This window comes from Otolemur garnettii, unplaced genomic scaffold (genome assembly GCF_000181295.1).
Source record: "Otolemur garnettii isolate 467f Iridium unplaced genomic scaffold, OtoGar3 scaffold00070, whole genome shotgun sequence".
NCBI lineage: Eukaryota > Metazoa > Chordata > Mammalia > Primates > Galagidae > Otolemur > Otolemur garnettii.
In genome coordinates, this window is record NW_003852465.1 from 10,040,473 (window position 1) to 10,054,996 (window position 14,524).

General features: G+C 48.0%; 1 protein-coding gene across 1 annotated transcript in view; it reads right to left on the reverse strand.

Annotated features, from left to right (window-relative positions):
• The window catches only part of NCKAP5L (NCK associated protein 5 like), a 37,703-nt gene extending 24,465 nt beyond the window's left edge, over positions 1 to 13,238 (reverse strand). The window contains exon 1 of the mRNA XM_012807495.2: positions 13,134 to 13,238. The gene's annotated coding sequence lies outside the window, so the exon portion shown is untranslated. The remainder of the gene's footprint in view (positions 1 to 13,133) is intronic.
• Positions 13,239 to 14,524: the final 1,286 nt, after the last annotated feature.

Below are 14,524 nucleotides of genomic sequence, written 5' to 3' on the forward strand. Positions count from 1 at the left end.
GCCAGCCTGGGTGTATGTGGCCGGCACCCTACCCACTGAGCTATGGGCGCTGCCCAGTCATCACATTTCATTGCTCAAATTGCAGCTCTGGCCATTGAGAACTTTTTCAGGTTGGCTCCTATAGCTTCTGCTACTCTTCTTTTTTCTTTTCTTTTCTTTAATTTTTGAGACAGAGTTTCACCATGTCACCCTCATGACATAATATAATTATACTATATTGTACTTGCATGTACATTATATTATAATATAATAATATAAATAATTACTTATATTGCTTTGTACTAACTGAACATTTTTTTTTTGAGACAGAGTTTTAAGCTGTCACCCTCGGTAGAGTGCAATGGCATCACAGCTCACGGCAACCTCAAACGCATGGGCTCAAGCGATTCTCTTGCTTCAGCCTCCCGAGTAGCTGAGACTACAGGTGCCTGCCACAACTCCTGGCTATTTTTTATTGTTGTTTAGCTGGCCTGGGTAGGGCTCGAACCCGCCAGCCTCAGTGTATGTGGCCAGTGCCTGCATACCTACGGGTGCCAAGCCACTGCTTCTTTTTTTTTAAAAGGATTTTTTTTACTCTCTGGTACCCTAAGATGTTCCTAGCTTAGCTTGTATTTTCCCTGCCACACCCACTTTTCCAAAGACCTCTACTAGAGCAATCGTCCAAAACTATAAGTCTGTGTTCTTCCCACTTCAAATCTCTACATGACCTCCTACTGCTTTAGGGACAGACCAAAGCCTTCAACATGACCCTAGAAGTCTTGCCTTTGCTTGAATCTAGAGCAATTCTTTGGAGAAAGCTTTCCTAGACTGATAACGCCTGCATTGATCTGTTTTCTTAAACTGCTTCTGCAGAATCAGTATTTTAAAATGTAATGCATCCTGTTCTCAGTCCTCTCTGAGGGAAAGGGAAGCTCCATGGGGAGGGAAGTCCCTGCCTGTATTTCTGCACTCCCCACACCTTCTAGCAGTGCATTTCACCACTCCTGCCAACTAGGCCCTGAGCTCCTAAAACACTCCCTACCCCCTTCAGGGATTGGCGATCTCCTTTCATTCCAGTCAGAAAAGACCAGAAAAGAGAGACAGGTAAGAATGTGCAATGGGCTCATCAAATTACCCTAAAGACCCCTAACTATCCCCTACCCAAATGGCTCAAAGGGTCCGTATGATAAACCATACTAACGGGTGAGAAAGGGTCATTTTCAGACTTTCCCTGATGCTGATATGACCTTTCTGAAGCTCTCAATCCATCCCTAGAACTCAGTGATTCTCCCTGGCCAAGAGGACTAACCTATTTCTTTTATAGGTATTTCTGGACAGATAACTCAGTATGAGGCACAATTATGGGTATGAGGGGGAACAATTTAGAGATGGCTCAGCTCTTCTTGGGTTTCTTGGCACTTTCAGTCTAGGAGGGGACACAAGACATTCAAGTACAAAAAATCAGTAGTGTTTCTATACATTAACAATGAACTATCCAAAAAAGCAATTAAGAAAACAATTCCACTTACAGAGCTACAGAATAATAAAATACTCAGAAATAGATTCAATCAAGCAATCGAAGCATCTCTATACTGAAAACTATAAAATAGCGATGAAAGAAATTGAAGATGACATAAAAAAATGAAAAGGTAATCCACATTCATGGAATGGAAGAATACTGTTAAAACCTTCATACTAACCAAAGCAATCTACAGATTCAACGCAATCCCTATCTGCAAAAAAGTGACATTTTTAGCAGAATTAAGGGGAAAAAACCCTAAAATTCAGGTGGAACTATAAAAGATCCTGAAAAGTCAATGCAATTCCTTGAACAAAAAGAACAAAGCTGGAGGCATCATACTACTTGATTTGAAAAATCTACTACAAAGCTACAGTATTCAAAATACTGGCATAAAAAAGACATTAGACCAATGAAGCAGGATAGAGCCCAGAAATAAATTCACACATTTACAGCTAATTGATCTTCGACAAAGATGCCAAGAACACACAATGGAGAATGGACAGTCTCTGCAATGATTAGTATTAGGAAAACTGGATAAGCTCATGTAGAAGCATGAAATTAGACCCTCAGCTCATCACCAAATGCAAAAATCAACTCAAAATGGATTAAAAACTTCAATTTGATCTGTAAAAATACCAGAAGAAAATATATGGAAAAAGTTCCATGACATTGGCCTGGGCAATGATTTTTTTTTTTTTTTTTGAGATGACCCTAAAAGTACAGGCAATGAAACCAAAAATAGACAAATGCAATTACATCAAACTAGAAGGCTTCTGTATAGATGAGGGAACGCCAACAGAGTAAAGACAATCTACAGAATGGGAGAAGTTATTTGTAAACCATACATTTAATAGGGGTTAATATCCAAAATATATAAGGAACTCAAGCAATAGCAAGAAAATAACCTGATTTTTTAAAATGGACAAAGAACCTGAATAGACATTTTTTAAAATAGAAGACATATAAATGGACAATATAAAAAATGTTCAATATCACCAATCATCAGGGAATTACTCTTATCAAAAGAAAGAAAAATAAGCGTTGTCAAGGATGTAGAGAAATGGGAACCCTTGCAAACTGTTGGTAGGAATGTAAATTTACAGCCATTATAGAAAACAGTATAGAGGTTCCACAAGAAATTAAAAATAGAACTACCATATGATCTAGCAATTCCGATACTGGGTATATATCCAAAGGAAATGAAATCAGTATGTCAAAGAGATCTGCACTCCCTTGTTCCCTGCAGCATTATTCATAACAGCCAAGACGTGGAATCAACCTAAGTGTCCATTAACAGATGAATAGATAAAGAAAATGTACTATCTACCCATAATGGAATATTATTCAGCTTTAAGAAAAAGGAAGTCCTATCATGTGTGACAACATGGATGAACCTGGAGGACATTATGTTAATATTAAGTGAAATATGTTAATGTTAAGCCAGGCACAGACTCCATGATCTCACATGTTGAATCTAAAAGAAGTCAAACTCTTAGAAGCTGAGAGTAGAATAGTGGTTACCATAGGCTAGAGGTTGGCAGAAGGAGGTTGGTCAAAGAATACAAAATTCCAGCTAGACAGGAGGAATGCATTCCAGAGATCAACTGCATATCACGGTGACTACAGTTAACAAGGTTGCACTCATCTACTTGACAACTGCTAAGAGGATTTTAAGTGTTCTCATTATAAAAAAAAAGATAGCTATATATGTGTATTATAAGATAATTAGCTTGATTTAGCCATTCCACAGTATATACATATTAATAAAACATGTTTTTGTTTTTTTTTTGTTTTAGAGACAGAGTCTCACTTTGTAGCCCTCAGTAGAGTGCTGTGGCATCACAGCTCACAGCAGCCTCCAGCTCTCAGGCTTAGGCAATTCTCTTGCCTCAGCCTCTCAAGTAGCTGGGGCTACAGATGCCCGCCACAAAGCCCAGCTATATTTTTGTTGCAGTTTGGCTGTGGCCGGGTTTGAACCTGCCACTACCTCCAGCATATGGGGCCAGTGCCCCTCACTGAGCCACAGGCGCCACCTGATTATTAAAACATGTTTTGAAGGGCAGCACCTGTGGCTCAGAGTAGGGCACCAGCCCCATATGCTGGAGGTAGTGGGTTCAAGCCCAGCCCCAGCCAAAAACTGCAAAACAAACAAACAAAAAAACATATTTTACACCATAAATATACACATTTTTATCTGCCAATTAAAATAAAAGGTATGTAGGTAAATAACTGTACTGTAAAGGAGGTTCCAAAAAGAGTCTTGGGAACTTTAAAAATCAGGAGAGAAATATTAGGCTGGAACTGGAAACATTTTTCAGAATTTGAAGCATCAAGTAAACTGAGCCCTTAAAGACAAGTAGAGTTTAGATGTGATGAAAAGGGAAGGGTGTGTGTGTAGGGTCATTCGAGGCAGAAGGAAGGGCATTAAACTGATGGAAGGGGGCAGAAGCCTTGGGTGTGTATGGAAACAGAATGACTCACTGCAGCTAGATCTAAGGGCATTTGAAGGTGAGTGTTTCCTGCTGCCCTGGCCCAAACCAGTAACTAAGTCCTCTCCTATCCCCAGGTTGAATAAAGGAGTCAGCACCTTTTCAACAGTCTAGGAGTAACCAGAGACACATGCTGGGTCCCACAGGAGGAAACAAAGCAGAGAGGCTCTAGGGAGACGATGGTGGAAGGGGTAGCAGAGGTGGCCGCTGGGACATCAGCTCTCTACAATCTGGTCTGAGACAAAAAGGGCCTGGGAGGCTGCACCTGCAGGCCCAGGACAGCAGGCAAATACCATTTCAGACCTCAGTGCCACTCTCCCAAACTTCATTCTGGCTTCTTTCCACAAAAGAAACAGGCTCTGACTAGTCAAATGCCTTCTGTACTCAGGCAGCCCCAGTGCTGACCCAGTGGGCGCCTTCAGCCAGAGCCCAGAGGTGAACCCCTAAGCTGCCAGCTCTGCCCTGGGAGGAGAAAGCAGCTCCAGTTCATCTACAAGCCCCTGCTGGGCTCTGCTTTTATTTGTGCCCACAAATGAGAGTGGTTCTGGTTCAGCCAATTGTGTGACCCTGGGTGAAGCCTAGAAACCCTCTGGGCCTCAGTTTTCATATCTGTAAAATGGGGGGGGGGGCTCTGCCTCTTCTCTTCCTGCAGGGCATAGAGGAGGATGGTAACAAGTCTAGAGAAGGACTGCAGCTGAGGAGACAGGTCCCCTGTGTGGGTGGGGAGCAGAAGGTGCTCAACAAGACCTGGAGGGCTTAACTGTTGGCTTTGATATTGCCTTTCTCCAGGAGGCCTGCAGGCTTCCCAGGAAAGTGGGGGAGGAGAAAGGAAGGGACAGCAAAGCCAAGAGTTTTAGCCTTCTTCTAGCCCATGGGACAGGAAGTGAGGTGCTGTCTACAGAGGAAGTGAGAAGCAAACACCCCCCAACTTCCCCTCAGCCTAGAGTGGGAAGAAAGGCTCCAGCTTCAGTGACCTGCAGGCCCAGGGCTGGGGAAACAGAAGGCAATACGGTGGGGGTCAGGGAGGAGGCATTATCAGTACCATTTGCCAGAGAAAGGGATCGCATCTTGGACACAATAAAACTCAAGGGGCTGAAGACATCTCATAGACAAGGGGAGTGGGGAGAAGAGAAGATCACCAGAGCCAACTTGAGAAAGCCAGCATTCCAGGTCACATGGACCACACCTGCAGTCCTGGCTTGACTCCTGGTCCCAGTATGTGTGCCATTCCCTTTACCTCCACTGGCCAACCTGACCCACACACAAGCTGGGGCAGGCCCTCTGAGCACTAGCTCTTATAGCACGTGTCATTTCTTTGCAATCCTTATCACAGCTATAATTCTGTAACTGTTTAATTACTTGATTAATGTGGACTTTTTTTTTTTTTTTTTTTTTGGAGACAGAGTCTCTGTTGCCCAGGCTAGAGTGCTATAGCATCAGCCTAGCTCCTCAAACTCCTGGGCTCAAGCAATCCTTCTTCCTCAACCTCTACAGTAGCTCAGTATACAGGTGCCTGCCACAACACCCAATTAATTTTTCTATTTTTAGTAGAGACTGGGGTTGCTCTTGCTCAGGCTAGCCTCAAATTCCTGACCTCAAGCGATTCTCCTGCCTCAGCCTCCCATAGTGCCAGGATTACAGGTATGAGCCACTGCATCTGGCTAAAGGTGGCTCATAGTAAATTCTACATAATCTGCTGGAGGAATAAATGGGAAGGTCAATAGCTTGAGAATTCCTCAGAGGCTGGTTTGGGCCTAAATCCTGGCATCTGAATGTTCAGTAACATGTATACAAAGGTGAACAAATCCTACTCATGGTTTCGGATTAACTGGGGGAACTTGGGATGCGTGGTAAAAGCCAGTGGTATTGTCTGAATGTTTGTGTCCTTTCAAAGTACATTCTGTTAAAATTCTGACCCCCGGCTCGGCGCCTGTGGCTCAAGCGGCTAAGGCGCCAGCCACATACACCTAAGGTGGTGGGTTCGAATCCAGCCCGGCCCGCCAAACAACGATGGCTGCAACCAAAAATAGCCAGGTGTTGTGGCGGGCGCCTGTGATCCCAGCTACTTGGGAGGCTGAGGCAGGAGACTTGCTTGAGCCCAGGAGTTGGAGGTTGCTGTGAGCAGTGAAGCCAGGGCACTCTACCCAGGGGCTCAGCTTGAGGCTCTGTCTCCAAAAAAAAAAAAAAAAAAAAAATTCTGACCCCCAAGGTGATAATATTAGGAGGTGGGGACTTTAGGACATTAGTAGGTCATGGATCCTCATGAATGGGATTAGTGTCCTTATAAGAGAGGTCCAAGAGAGACCTCCTTACCCCTCCCACCATGTGAGGACACAGTGAGAAGACTCTGCCAGTGAGCCAGAAAGCAGCCCCTCACCAGACACCCAATCTGCTAGCACTTTTTTTTTTTTGAGACAGTCTCTCTTTGAACCCACCACTATGTTGCCCTCAGTAAAGTGCTATGGCGTCACAGCTCACAGCAATCTCAAACTCTTGGGCTTAAGTGATTCTCTTGCCTCCCAAGTAGCTGGGATACAGGCGCCTACCACAATGCCCAGCTATTTTTTTTGCAGTTGTCATTGTTGTTTTACCTGGCCCAGGATGAGTTCGAACTCACCAGCCTCAGTGCATGTGGCTAGTGCTGTAACCAGTGTGCTACAGGTGCTAAGCCTCAGTATGTTTTCTTTTTATTTTTTTTAGAAACAGAGTCCCACTTTGTCGCCCTTGGTAGAGTACCATGGCGTCACAGCAACATCCAGCTCTTGGGCTTAGGTAATTCTCTTGCTTCAGCCTCCTGAGGAGCTGGGACTACAGGTGCCCACCACAATGCCCAGCTATTTTTTGTTGCCGTTTGGCCGCAGCTGGGTTTGAACCCACCACACTTGTTATATGGGGCCAGCGCCATACTCACTGAGCCACAGGCACTGCCCTTTTTTTTCTTTTTAAAAGACAAGAGTCTCACTTTGTCCCCCTCAGTGAGTGCTGTGGCATCACAGCTCACAGCAATCTCAAACTCTTAGGCTTAAGTGATTCTCTTGCCTCAGCCTCCCAAGTAGCTGGGACTACAGGCGCCCACCACAATGCCTGGTTTTTGGTTTTAGCAGGCCTGGGCCAGATTCAAACCCACCAGCCCCAGAGCATGTAGATGGCACCCTACAGGTGCTGCCATGCTGGCACTTTTCATCTTGTACTTCCCGATCTCCAGAATTGTAAGAAATAAATTTCGATTGTTTATAAGCTACTCGTCTTATGGTATTTTGTCATAGTCTGAACACACTTAAGTTATGAGCTGTGACAGAGGTGGCAGGAGGAATCCATGCACATCAGATATTGCCAACAGTTAAGGCAATAAACAGAGACAGTATATGCTATTCATTATCTTTTGGGCAAGAAGAAAAAAAGGAATATATATTTGGTTTTGGGATATATATGAAACTAATAAGTTATTACCTATAGGGGGAGGGGATAGATGGGAGTAACATTTCTCAATGTAGGCCTTTTTATATATTGGTTTTTGTACTGTGTAAAAAATCTAGTGAAAAAAACTGTGAAAAATGTTAGAAGGGAATAAATTATTTGAGAAGGAAAAAAAAAAGAAAAATGTTAGAAGGAATCAAACCTCTCAAACAGGTGATTTCTAAAGCTCCTTGCAGCTGTGGCCATCTACCTTCTTCCTGTAGGAGGAAGAAACCAGGCTCCTGGGATAAGGGAGCAGGTGAGGAGGTCTGGTCAGGTAAATGTAGGGACTCTGTGATCAAGGGGTGCCAATGCCTTCACTCCCTTTCTTCTCCATAAATTTCACCTTGGGCAAGGAGAGAGGCCTTAGCGATGTGGGCCTGGTAGCGCCACTGTTCAGAAATTGGTTAGGGCCACTTCCACCTGTTTAAGAGCTGAGAAGGCAGGCAAAGTATGGTCAAGGGCAGAGGCAGAGGTGGGAAGTGGGCAAGGGGAGAATTTGCAGGAGGTAGGGGAAAGGACTCCTGGAAGTACTTAGGGCTGCTGCAGGCAGGTTCTGGGGGTGTTTCAACAGATCCTTGCACAGAGGGCCAATTAGAGGCCCCACATCAAGCCAGCTGGGGGTGAGGTGAATCAGCCCCTGAGAACTGCACTGCTAAGAGCCCCAAGGCCACACCCCAGGAGTTCCAAGGCCCCTCACAGCCCTATTTAGAAAAACCTCTATCATTCTATCCAAGTGTCTAGGGGCAGGGGCTGAACTACACGAATGAGAAGCAGGGACTCCCAGTATCACCTGCTAATCCAGCCCTTCAGGCAACAGCAGGAGCAGCAGCATGGGGTCTTCTCTCCTTTTAAAATATTGATACACTTTTTAAAAAAAGTTAGTGAGTATTGGACAACTATCAGAGCTAAAGGACTGGAATAAATTTCAGGGTCCTGTGCCTGACTGGGTTCTTCTCAGTGGCTGCTGGGTTTTTAGAAATCAGTAATAACAGCCATGATAATTCACCTTAATAATAGCCTGGCCTCCTCAGGGCTCTTTCATGTGCACAAATCCCAGAGCTGGGAAAACGGTAATTACCAAGCAGGTGCCACACCCCAATGATGATGTATTACTAATATATGAATACTGGCTGGGAAACTGAGGCCCAGGGAGAGGAATTTCTCCTCACATGAAGCTAAGGATATAGGTGCTGAGGGCCGCTAGGCAGTGGGAACTAAAGGTGCCTCTCCACGCCTGCTGTGTTTGGGGAGGATACTAAAGTCAGGGGCACTTACTCTAGAGCCATCCAGACCTGGGTTTGGGGAGAAGGTGAAGAAATACTCCAGATAGGTGTCCCCAGTCCCCTACCAGGCTGCAGTAGGGGCTGGTAAATAGCTCTGGCTGGGAGTCAGGGCCTTTGCTTGAGCCCACATATCACCCTCCCAGAATATGAAAAGCAGATGGACAGCTGCCTTAACCATCTCTGCCATCTCTACCACAGAGAGAGTGAGAGCTCAGCCCTCTAACAGTCTCATGCCACAGGTGCAGCATGAAGTGGGAGTGGGGTGCATCTTGCAGCGGGAGGCTGGATCAGATCAAGAACAGGTCAAGAAGTGGTGAGACTGTTTCTTGGGGACCCAAGCCCATCTCTGTAGCCCCCTTCCATTCCTTGCCACTCATCCTAAAATAATGAGAGCAAAGCCTGTCTGGTCAGTGCTGTAGAAACCTGTAGAGGCAGCCCAGCTGGCCTATGCCCTCCAAGAGGATAAGGGAGGGTAGACAAAGTGTCACAGGAGACAAAACATCTTTTCCCACTGTGACCAGGGAGAGAAGGGTAAAGATGGAAGCACTGCATATGCAGATCCATCTACAGCCTACCACATGCCTACTACTGTAACAGATGCTGGAAACAGACAAAATCTTAGCTCCAGGGCCAAGCCTGGGCAACTGCTGACCTGTCCTCCAACCCTCCACACAGTGTCTGCTGGTAAATGTTAAGGGTCTTGCTTATTCTAAGGGATTTGAAGTAGTTTTTTTCAGCATGGTAGAAAGCTGACCAGGCCCTAGGATAATACTTTAACCCTCCAAGGGCCAGCTCTCTGTAACCTCAGGTTCAAGAACCAGCCCTCCCTGCTTTATGTATTTATTTATTTATTTAGAGTCTCACTTGATTGTCCTCGGTAGAGTGCTGTGGCATCATTATCTCATAGCAACCTCAAACTCAGGTTCAAGAAATCCTCTTGCCTCAACCTCCCAAGTAGCTGGGACTACAGGAGCATGCCAGGTTATTTTTTTTAGAGACAAGGTCTCACTCTTGTTCAGGCTGGTCTCAAACTTCTGAGTTCAATCAATCCACTTGCCTCCAGCCTCCCAGAGTGTTGGGATTACAGATGCGAGCCACCAGCCCTGGCTCTCTCCCTGCTTTTAAATTCTGCCAGGCTTCTTCATGCATAAAAAATTAAGGCAGAGTAGTTCTATGTAAAAGGATAGACTAGAGTCAGGAGTCCTGCCTGACACTCACCACTGTATGAATCACTTCCCCCTCTGGACTGCAGTTTCCCCATTTTTAACATAAAGACGTTGGACTAGACTGTCTCCAAGACTCCTTCCAGCCTATGGCTCTATGTTTTGATGTGGTGGCAGATCCCAAACTGATTTACATAAATTTGCATGTTCAATCAGAAATCCCAAACTCCAAGTACAGAAAATCCAATCAGTCCATTAATGCTGCCAAACTGGGGCTGGAAGAGGCTGCCAGGTCTGGGTGTGGGTTGTCAGAGGAGCTGCTGGTAGAAGGTGATGAACTAGGGGAGGGGCTGAGGGACACGGGGCAAGAAAGGGCATTTGTTCTGAGATGTGGCTCTCATGACCCTGGACCCACTTTGGTTGTCAGGCAAAGATCCTCTCTCCTGCTTCTATCAGGGACTCTGGCTGGCCAGCCTCAGAGCCACACCCCAAGAGGGAGCAGCAGCAGTCTCTGCCTAGTAACAGCTGCATCCTTCACTCTGACAGCGACTCCACCATTAACCATTTTCTGGGAAACTGACCTCCCTGGGAACTTCCATTATCCAAGGGCACACAGCAGTGAGGAAGGTTTCCTTAGGGTCTAACCTAAATACTTTCTGCTGCAACTTCATCTTGATAGACAGCAGGGTCGAGGGCAGAGGGCTCCCCAGGCCCAGGAGAGCCAGCAGAGGGAAATGCAATATGGGAGAATGTGCCCAATATCCAAGCAAACCCAGTGCCCTAAACCACCACCTATCCTTCAACATTTCCCTTTGCCTGGGAGACCAAGGATGAAAACAAACAAGAACTCGAAGGTCTTTGGCTCTTTGGCTGGAAAGCAAGTCCCAACCTGGACAGCCTGACTCCTGAGAAAGCTCTACCCCCAGAAGGAAACAGGGCTGGGAAAGATGGGGTGGGGGCAGCTTTTCCTTGCTGATGCTTCTACGGGGCTGGACTGACAGGGTAGCTGGCTGGGCTGGGTAAGGGTAGCAGGGAACATACCTTAGTCCCCTGCTTGGGAGCTGGGGGTATCAGGGCAGAGGTGGGGTGGGTAGGGCCAAGGGGTGGGACAGGCAACAGCATGGGGCCCTCCTTGCCTTCTTCCCATAAGAGGGCGGTGAGTGTGCTGTGTTCCCTGGCCCAGATCCTAAAACAAGTCCCAACAGCTGAGATGTAAACTGTCTCCTGGGAATCTGCTTACCCTTCTGGCCCTTGGCTGCCTCCTTTTCTTTCAGCTCCTCCCCAAAGGACCTACTCAAAGACTGGCCTGGCCAGGATGTCTCATCAGGGGCCTTGATGGGTGGGCCAAACCCAAGCCAGCAGGAGTTCATATCCCAAGGCACCAGGGTTGTGAAGGACAGAGACTATAGAAGCAGAATAAAGGAATTTGCTCTGTCTACCACAAAGCTCTAATCCCAAGTAACTGTGATTTAGAGCCATATTATCCAACACTCTATCTCTCTAAATTGAGCCATCTTGCCAAAGGACCTTTCTCTCCTAGAGATTCACCCATCAGAGAAACCATTCAATGTCAAAAAGTGGAAGAGAATGTTAGAGCTTTTGAGTCTAACTGCTCAGTTTTAACAGTAGGGGAAACTCAACCCAGAGAGGCAAACTTGGCCAAGGTCACATAGCAAGGTAGGAGGAGCAGGGTCCAGAGCTTCTGACTCACAGTCCATATTGATAGCAGCTTGATCCCCATACACGTAGGTTTTTGCCTGCCTATCATAAAGAGCCTTCTTCCCTCCAGCCCAGGACATCTGCCTCTCCAGGTTCTCACTCTCCCAGAAGGCTGGAGCTGGAGTAATATGGAGAGCTGAAGCAACCTCATGCAAAGATCACAGACTTTGAAAACAAATGTGAACTATGTGAGAGTATCTCCACATACAGGAATGTACATGGTTTCCCTGGGGTAGAAAACACACTAACCTTAGCTTATTCTTAGGAAAATGGAGGAGCAATTCAAAAGTGAATTTTGTATGTCTGCCTTACTGCAAGCCAAGGTGACATAATGTCTGCAAGAGAGGGTCTTCTGTAAGGTATCTGGGCTAGGTTCATTTACCCAAAACTACTGGCCACAAAACGGTTAGACACTGACCCCCCTCTTTGCTGTTTCCCAGGACCACTCCTGTCCCAGGCCTCTGCCTCCAAGCACTTCCTCTGGCTGACAAATGTTCTTCAGCAGGAGGATCCATGGCAAGGGGGGAAGTGGTAAAGGGGAATGTCTCTACAGCCAGAGAGCCCCTCAGCTTAAGACACCGGCAAATCTTTAAGAAGTAGCAGCTGGAGAGACTGGGTGGGCTCGGCTGATCCAAGCTTGAGATGCCTGGAAAATGAGGCCTGTGGGAGGTGAGGGCCCTCCGTGGCCTTGGGGCAGTGCCAGGGCTGGAGAGACCGCGGGGCCTTGGGCCAAGGATAAAGAGAAGGGAGCTGGGGTCCGGACAGCCGCTTTCTTAGTCAGGCACAGATAAATTCTCTGCATTCTTTTGGCACCGCAGCCAGGACCCAAAGAGCCTTTTCTGCAGGCGCTGCCCAGTCCCTACTCCCTGCCCAAACCTTTTCCCTCAGCTTCTCTTTAGCGTGCAGCCTGCCAGGTTCCCTCCTCCTTTCCCGCAGCCCCTCAAAGCCCAAAGGGTAGTTCACCGAGATCGGGTCTTACCGCCTCTCCCCACCTCCCCCACGCCCTACCACCCCAGGCCACAGGGACTGGACTGAGTGCGAAAAGACACCCAGGCTCGTCTCCGCGCCTGCGCTTTGGGAATCGAGTCCCCCTCTGCCTGGCGCAACAACCTGGCACCGTTAAGCGGCACCTCAACTGTGGGATGCGGTCGGGGTGGGATGCGCAGCTGGGGCAAGGTCAGAGCTTCCAAAGAGGGAGGGTGACCGGCCCCCGGAACATACCCCACTCCCGAAAGTTTCCCTTCCGGGGCCACGGAGTGTGCGCGAGGACGGCGCGGGGGGCGGGAGGGAGAGGGGTGGGGGTGGGCAGAGCAGCAGCCGGACACCCCCTGCCCCGGGAGAGTGCGGCGGGAAGGAGGGGCAGGCAGCGAGGTCTGGGTAGGAAGCCGTGACGCCCCCTCCTACCCAATGCTGCCACGAAAGCCTTACCCTCCACACCCCCCACCCCCTGGCCCGGAGCTTACGGATCCCTTCCCATTCTCACGTCGCCCGTTAAATCCCAAGTAGGCCCAGAACTCACTAAAATCAGGTGTTGAACTGGACCACGGCAGGCCGGATCCGCCAGGTCCATGGCTGCGGATCGGGGGCGGGGGGACAGAGAAAGGGGGTGCCGGAGCCGCCTCTCTTGATGTCAAGGCTTTAAAGGGGCCAGTGAGCCCCGCCCCTCGAGCAGACCCCGCCTCCCTCCTCCCGCGTAGCCAATCCACGTTCACCCTGCATGCGCGCCCCTCCCAGCCCGCTCCAGATGTTCCCAGGACGAAAGCTAAGTCTGCCCGGCCAGCGCGCGCCGCTTCCGCCCGGGTGGGCAGGACCTCCCCTCCCCCCTACAGAGAAACACTTTCCTCAGGCCCTGCACGGCCTGGTAAACCTCCTCAGGGCCGGGGTAGGGGACGCTGGGCTGGGCCAAGCGGGGGCGCAATGGGGACGTCTCGGGCGAAGAAAACTAAGTGGGTGCGCGCGGGCCCACGGGCATGCGCGTTTGCTTCTGTGGGGCTGGGCGTGCACGTGTATATGTGGTTGTGGGCGTCGGTGTTTGTAATTTGCCTTCCTGCATACGTGTTGGGTGTAAATCCATGGGAAAGGCTTGAGTGCCTCCCCGGCCTTAAATGCTCCCGCCTCCCTCTTCCTCCAGGATTGTTGGTCCTCCCAACAATCAGGAAAACGGCGGTCGTTGGAGGGCAGTGCTGCTCGCTTCTTAACGGGTTTTGGAGGAGGGAATGCTGGGCACAAAAAGGATACAGCCTTGTGTTCAGCCACTTGCTATCTCAGTAGGGGGAGTTCGTACAGCCTGCATAAAGAAGAAAAGCAAACAGCCCACCCAGTCCCCTGCAGAGCCTCAGAATCTTCAGTACCATTTTCATTGGTCCTTAGTTAAACACGTATTTGTCCTTGCGTGGATACCATATCATCGTCAGAACTTGCATGGTATTTTGACTAGCTCAGAAATGGAGGTTATGAACTAGGTTCTTCCAGGAAAATACAAAGGAATCCCTAGACACAGTCTATGCTCATTTTACTAAAATTGCTTTTGTTGTGGGTATACACAGGATGTGACTTAAAGCATACGTGTATTAGTCCAATAAATGAAGTGAGGGAATTGTAGTGTGCTCAGATTAGACAGGATTAATTAAGAGTTCTCTGGCGGAGGCTTATTTAAACATGTGATTCGAAGGGCAGAGAAAACTTTGAGTAGGAACCAGACAGGGTAAGGACCAGAAGACTAAGGTAGGAAAGAGCAAATTTCTGCATGGGACAGTGAGCAGATCACCTTGGTAGGTTGGGAAGTGGGAGAAGTTAATGGAGGAGGTTTTGTATGGAGGAAATCAGAATGAGAATATGGGCTCGGCGCCTGTGGCTCAAGCGGCTAAGGCGCCAGCCACATACACCTAAGGTGGCGGGTTCGAATCCCCA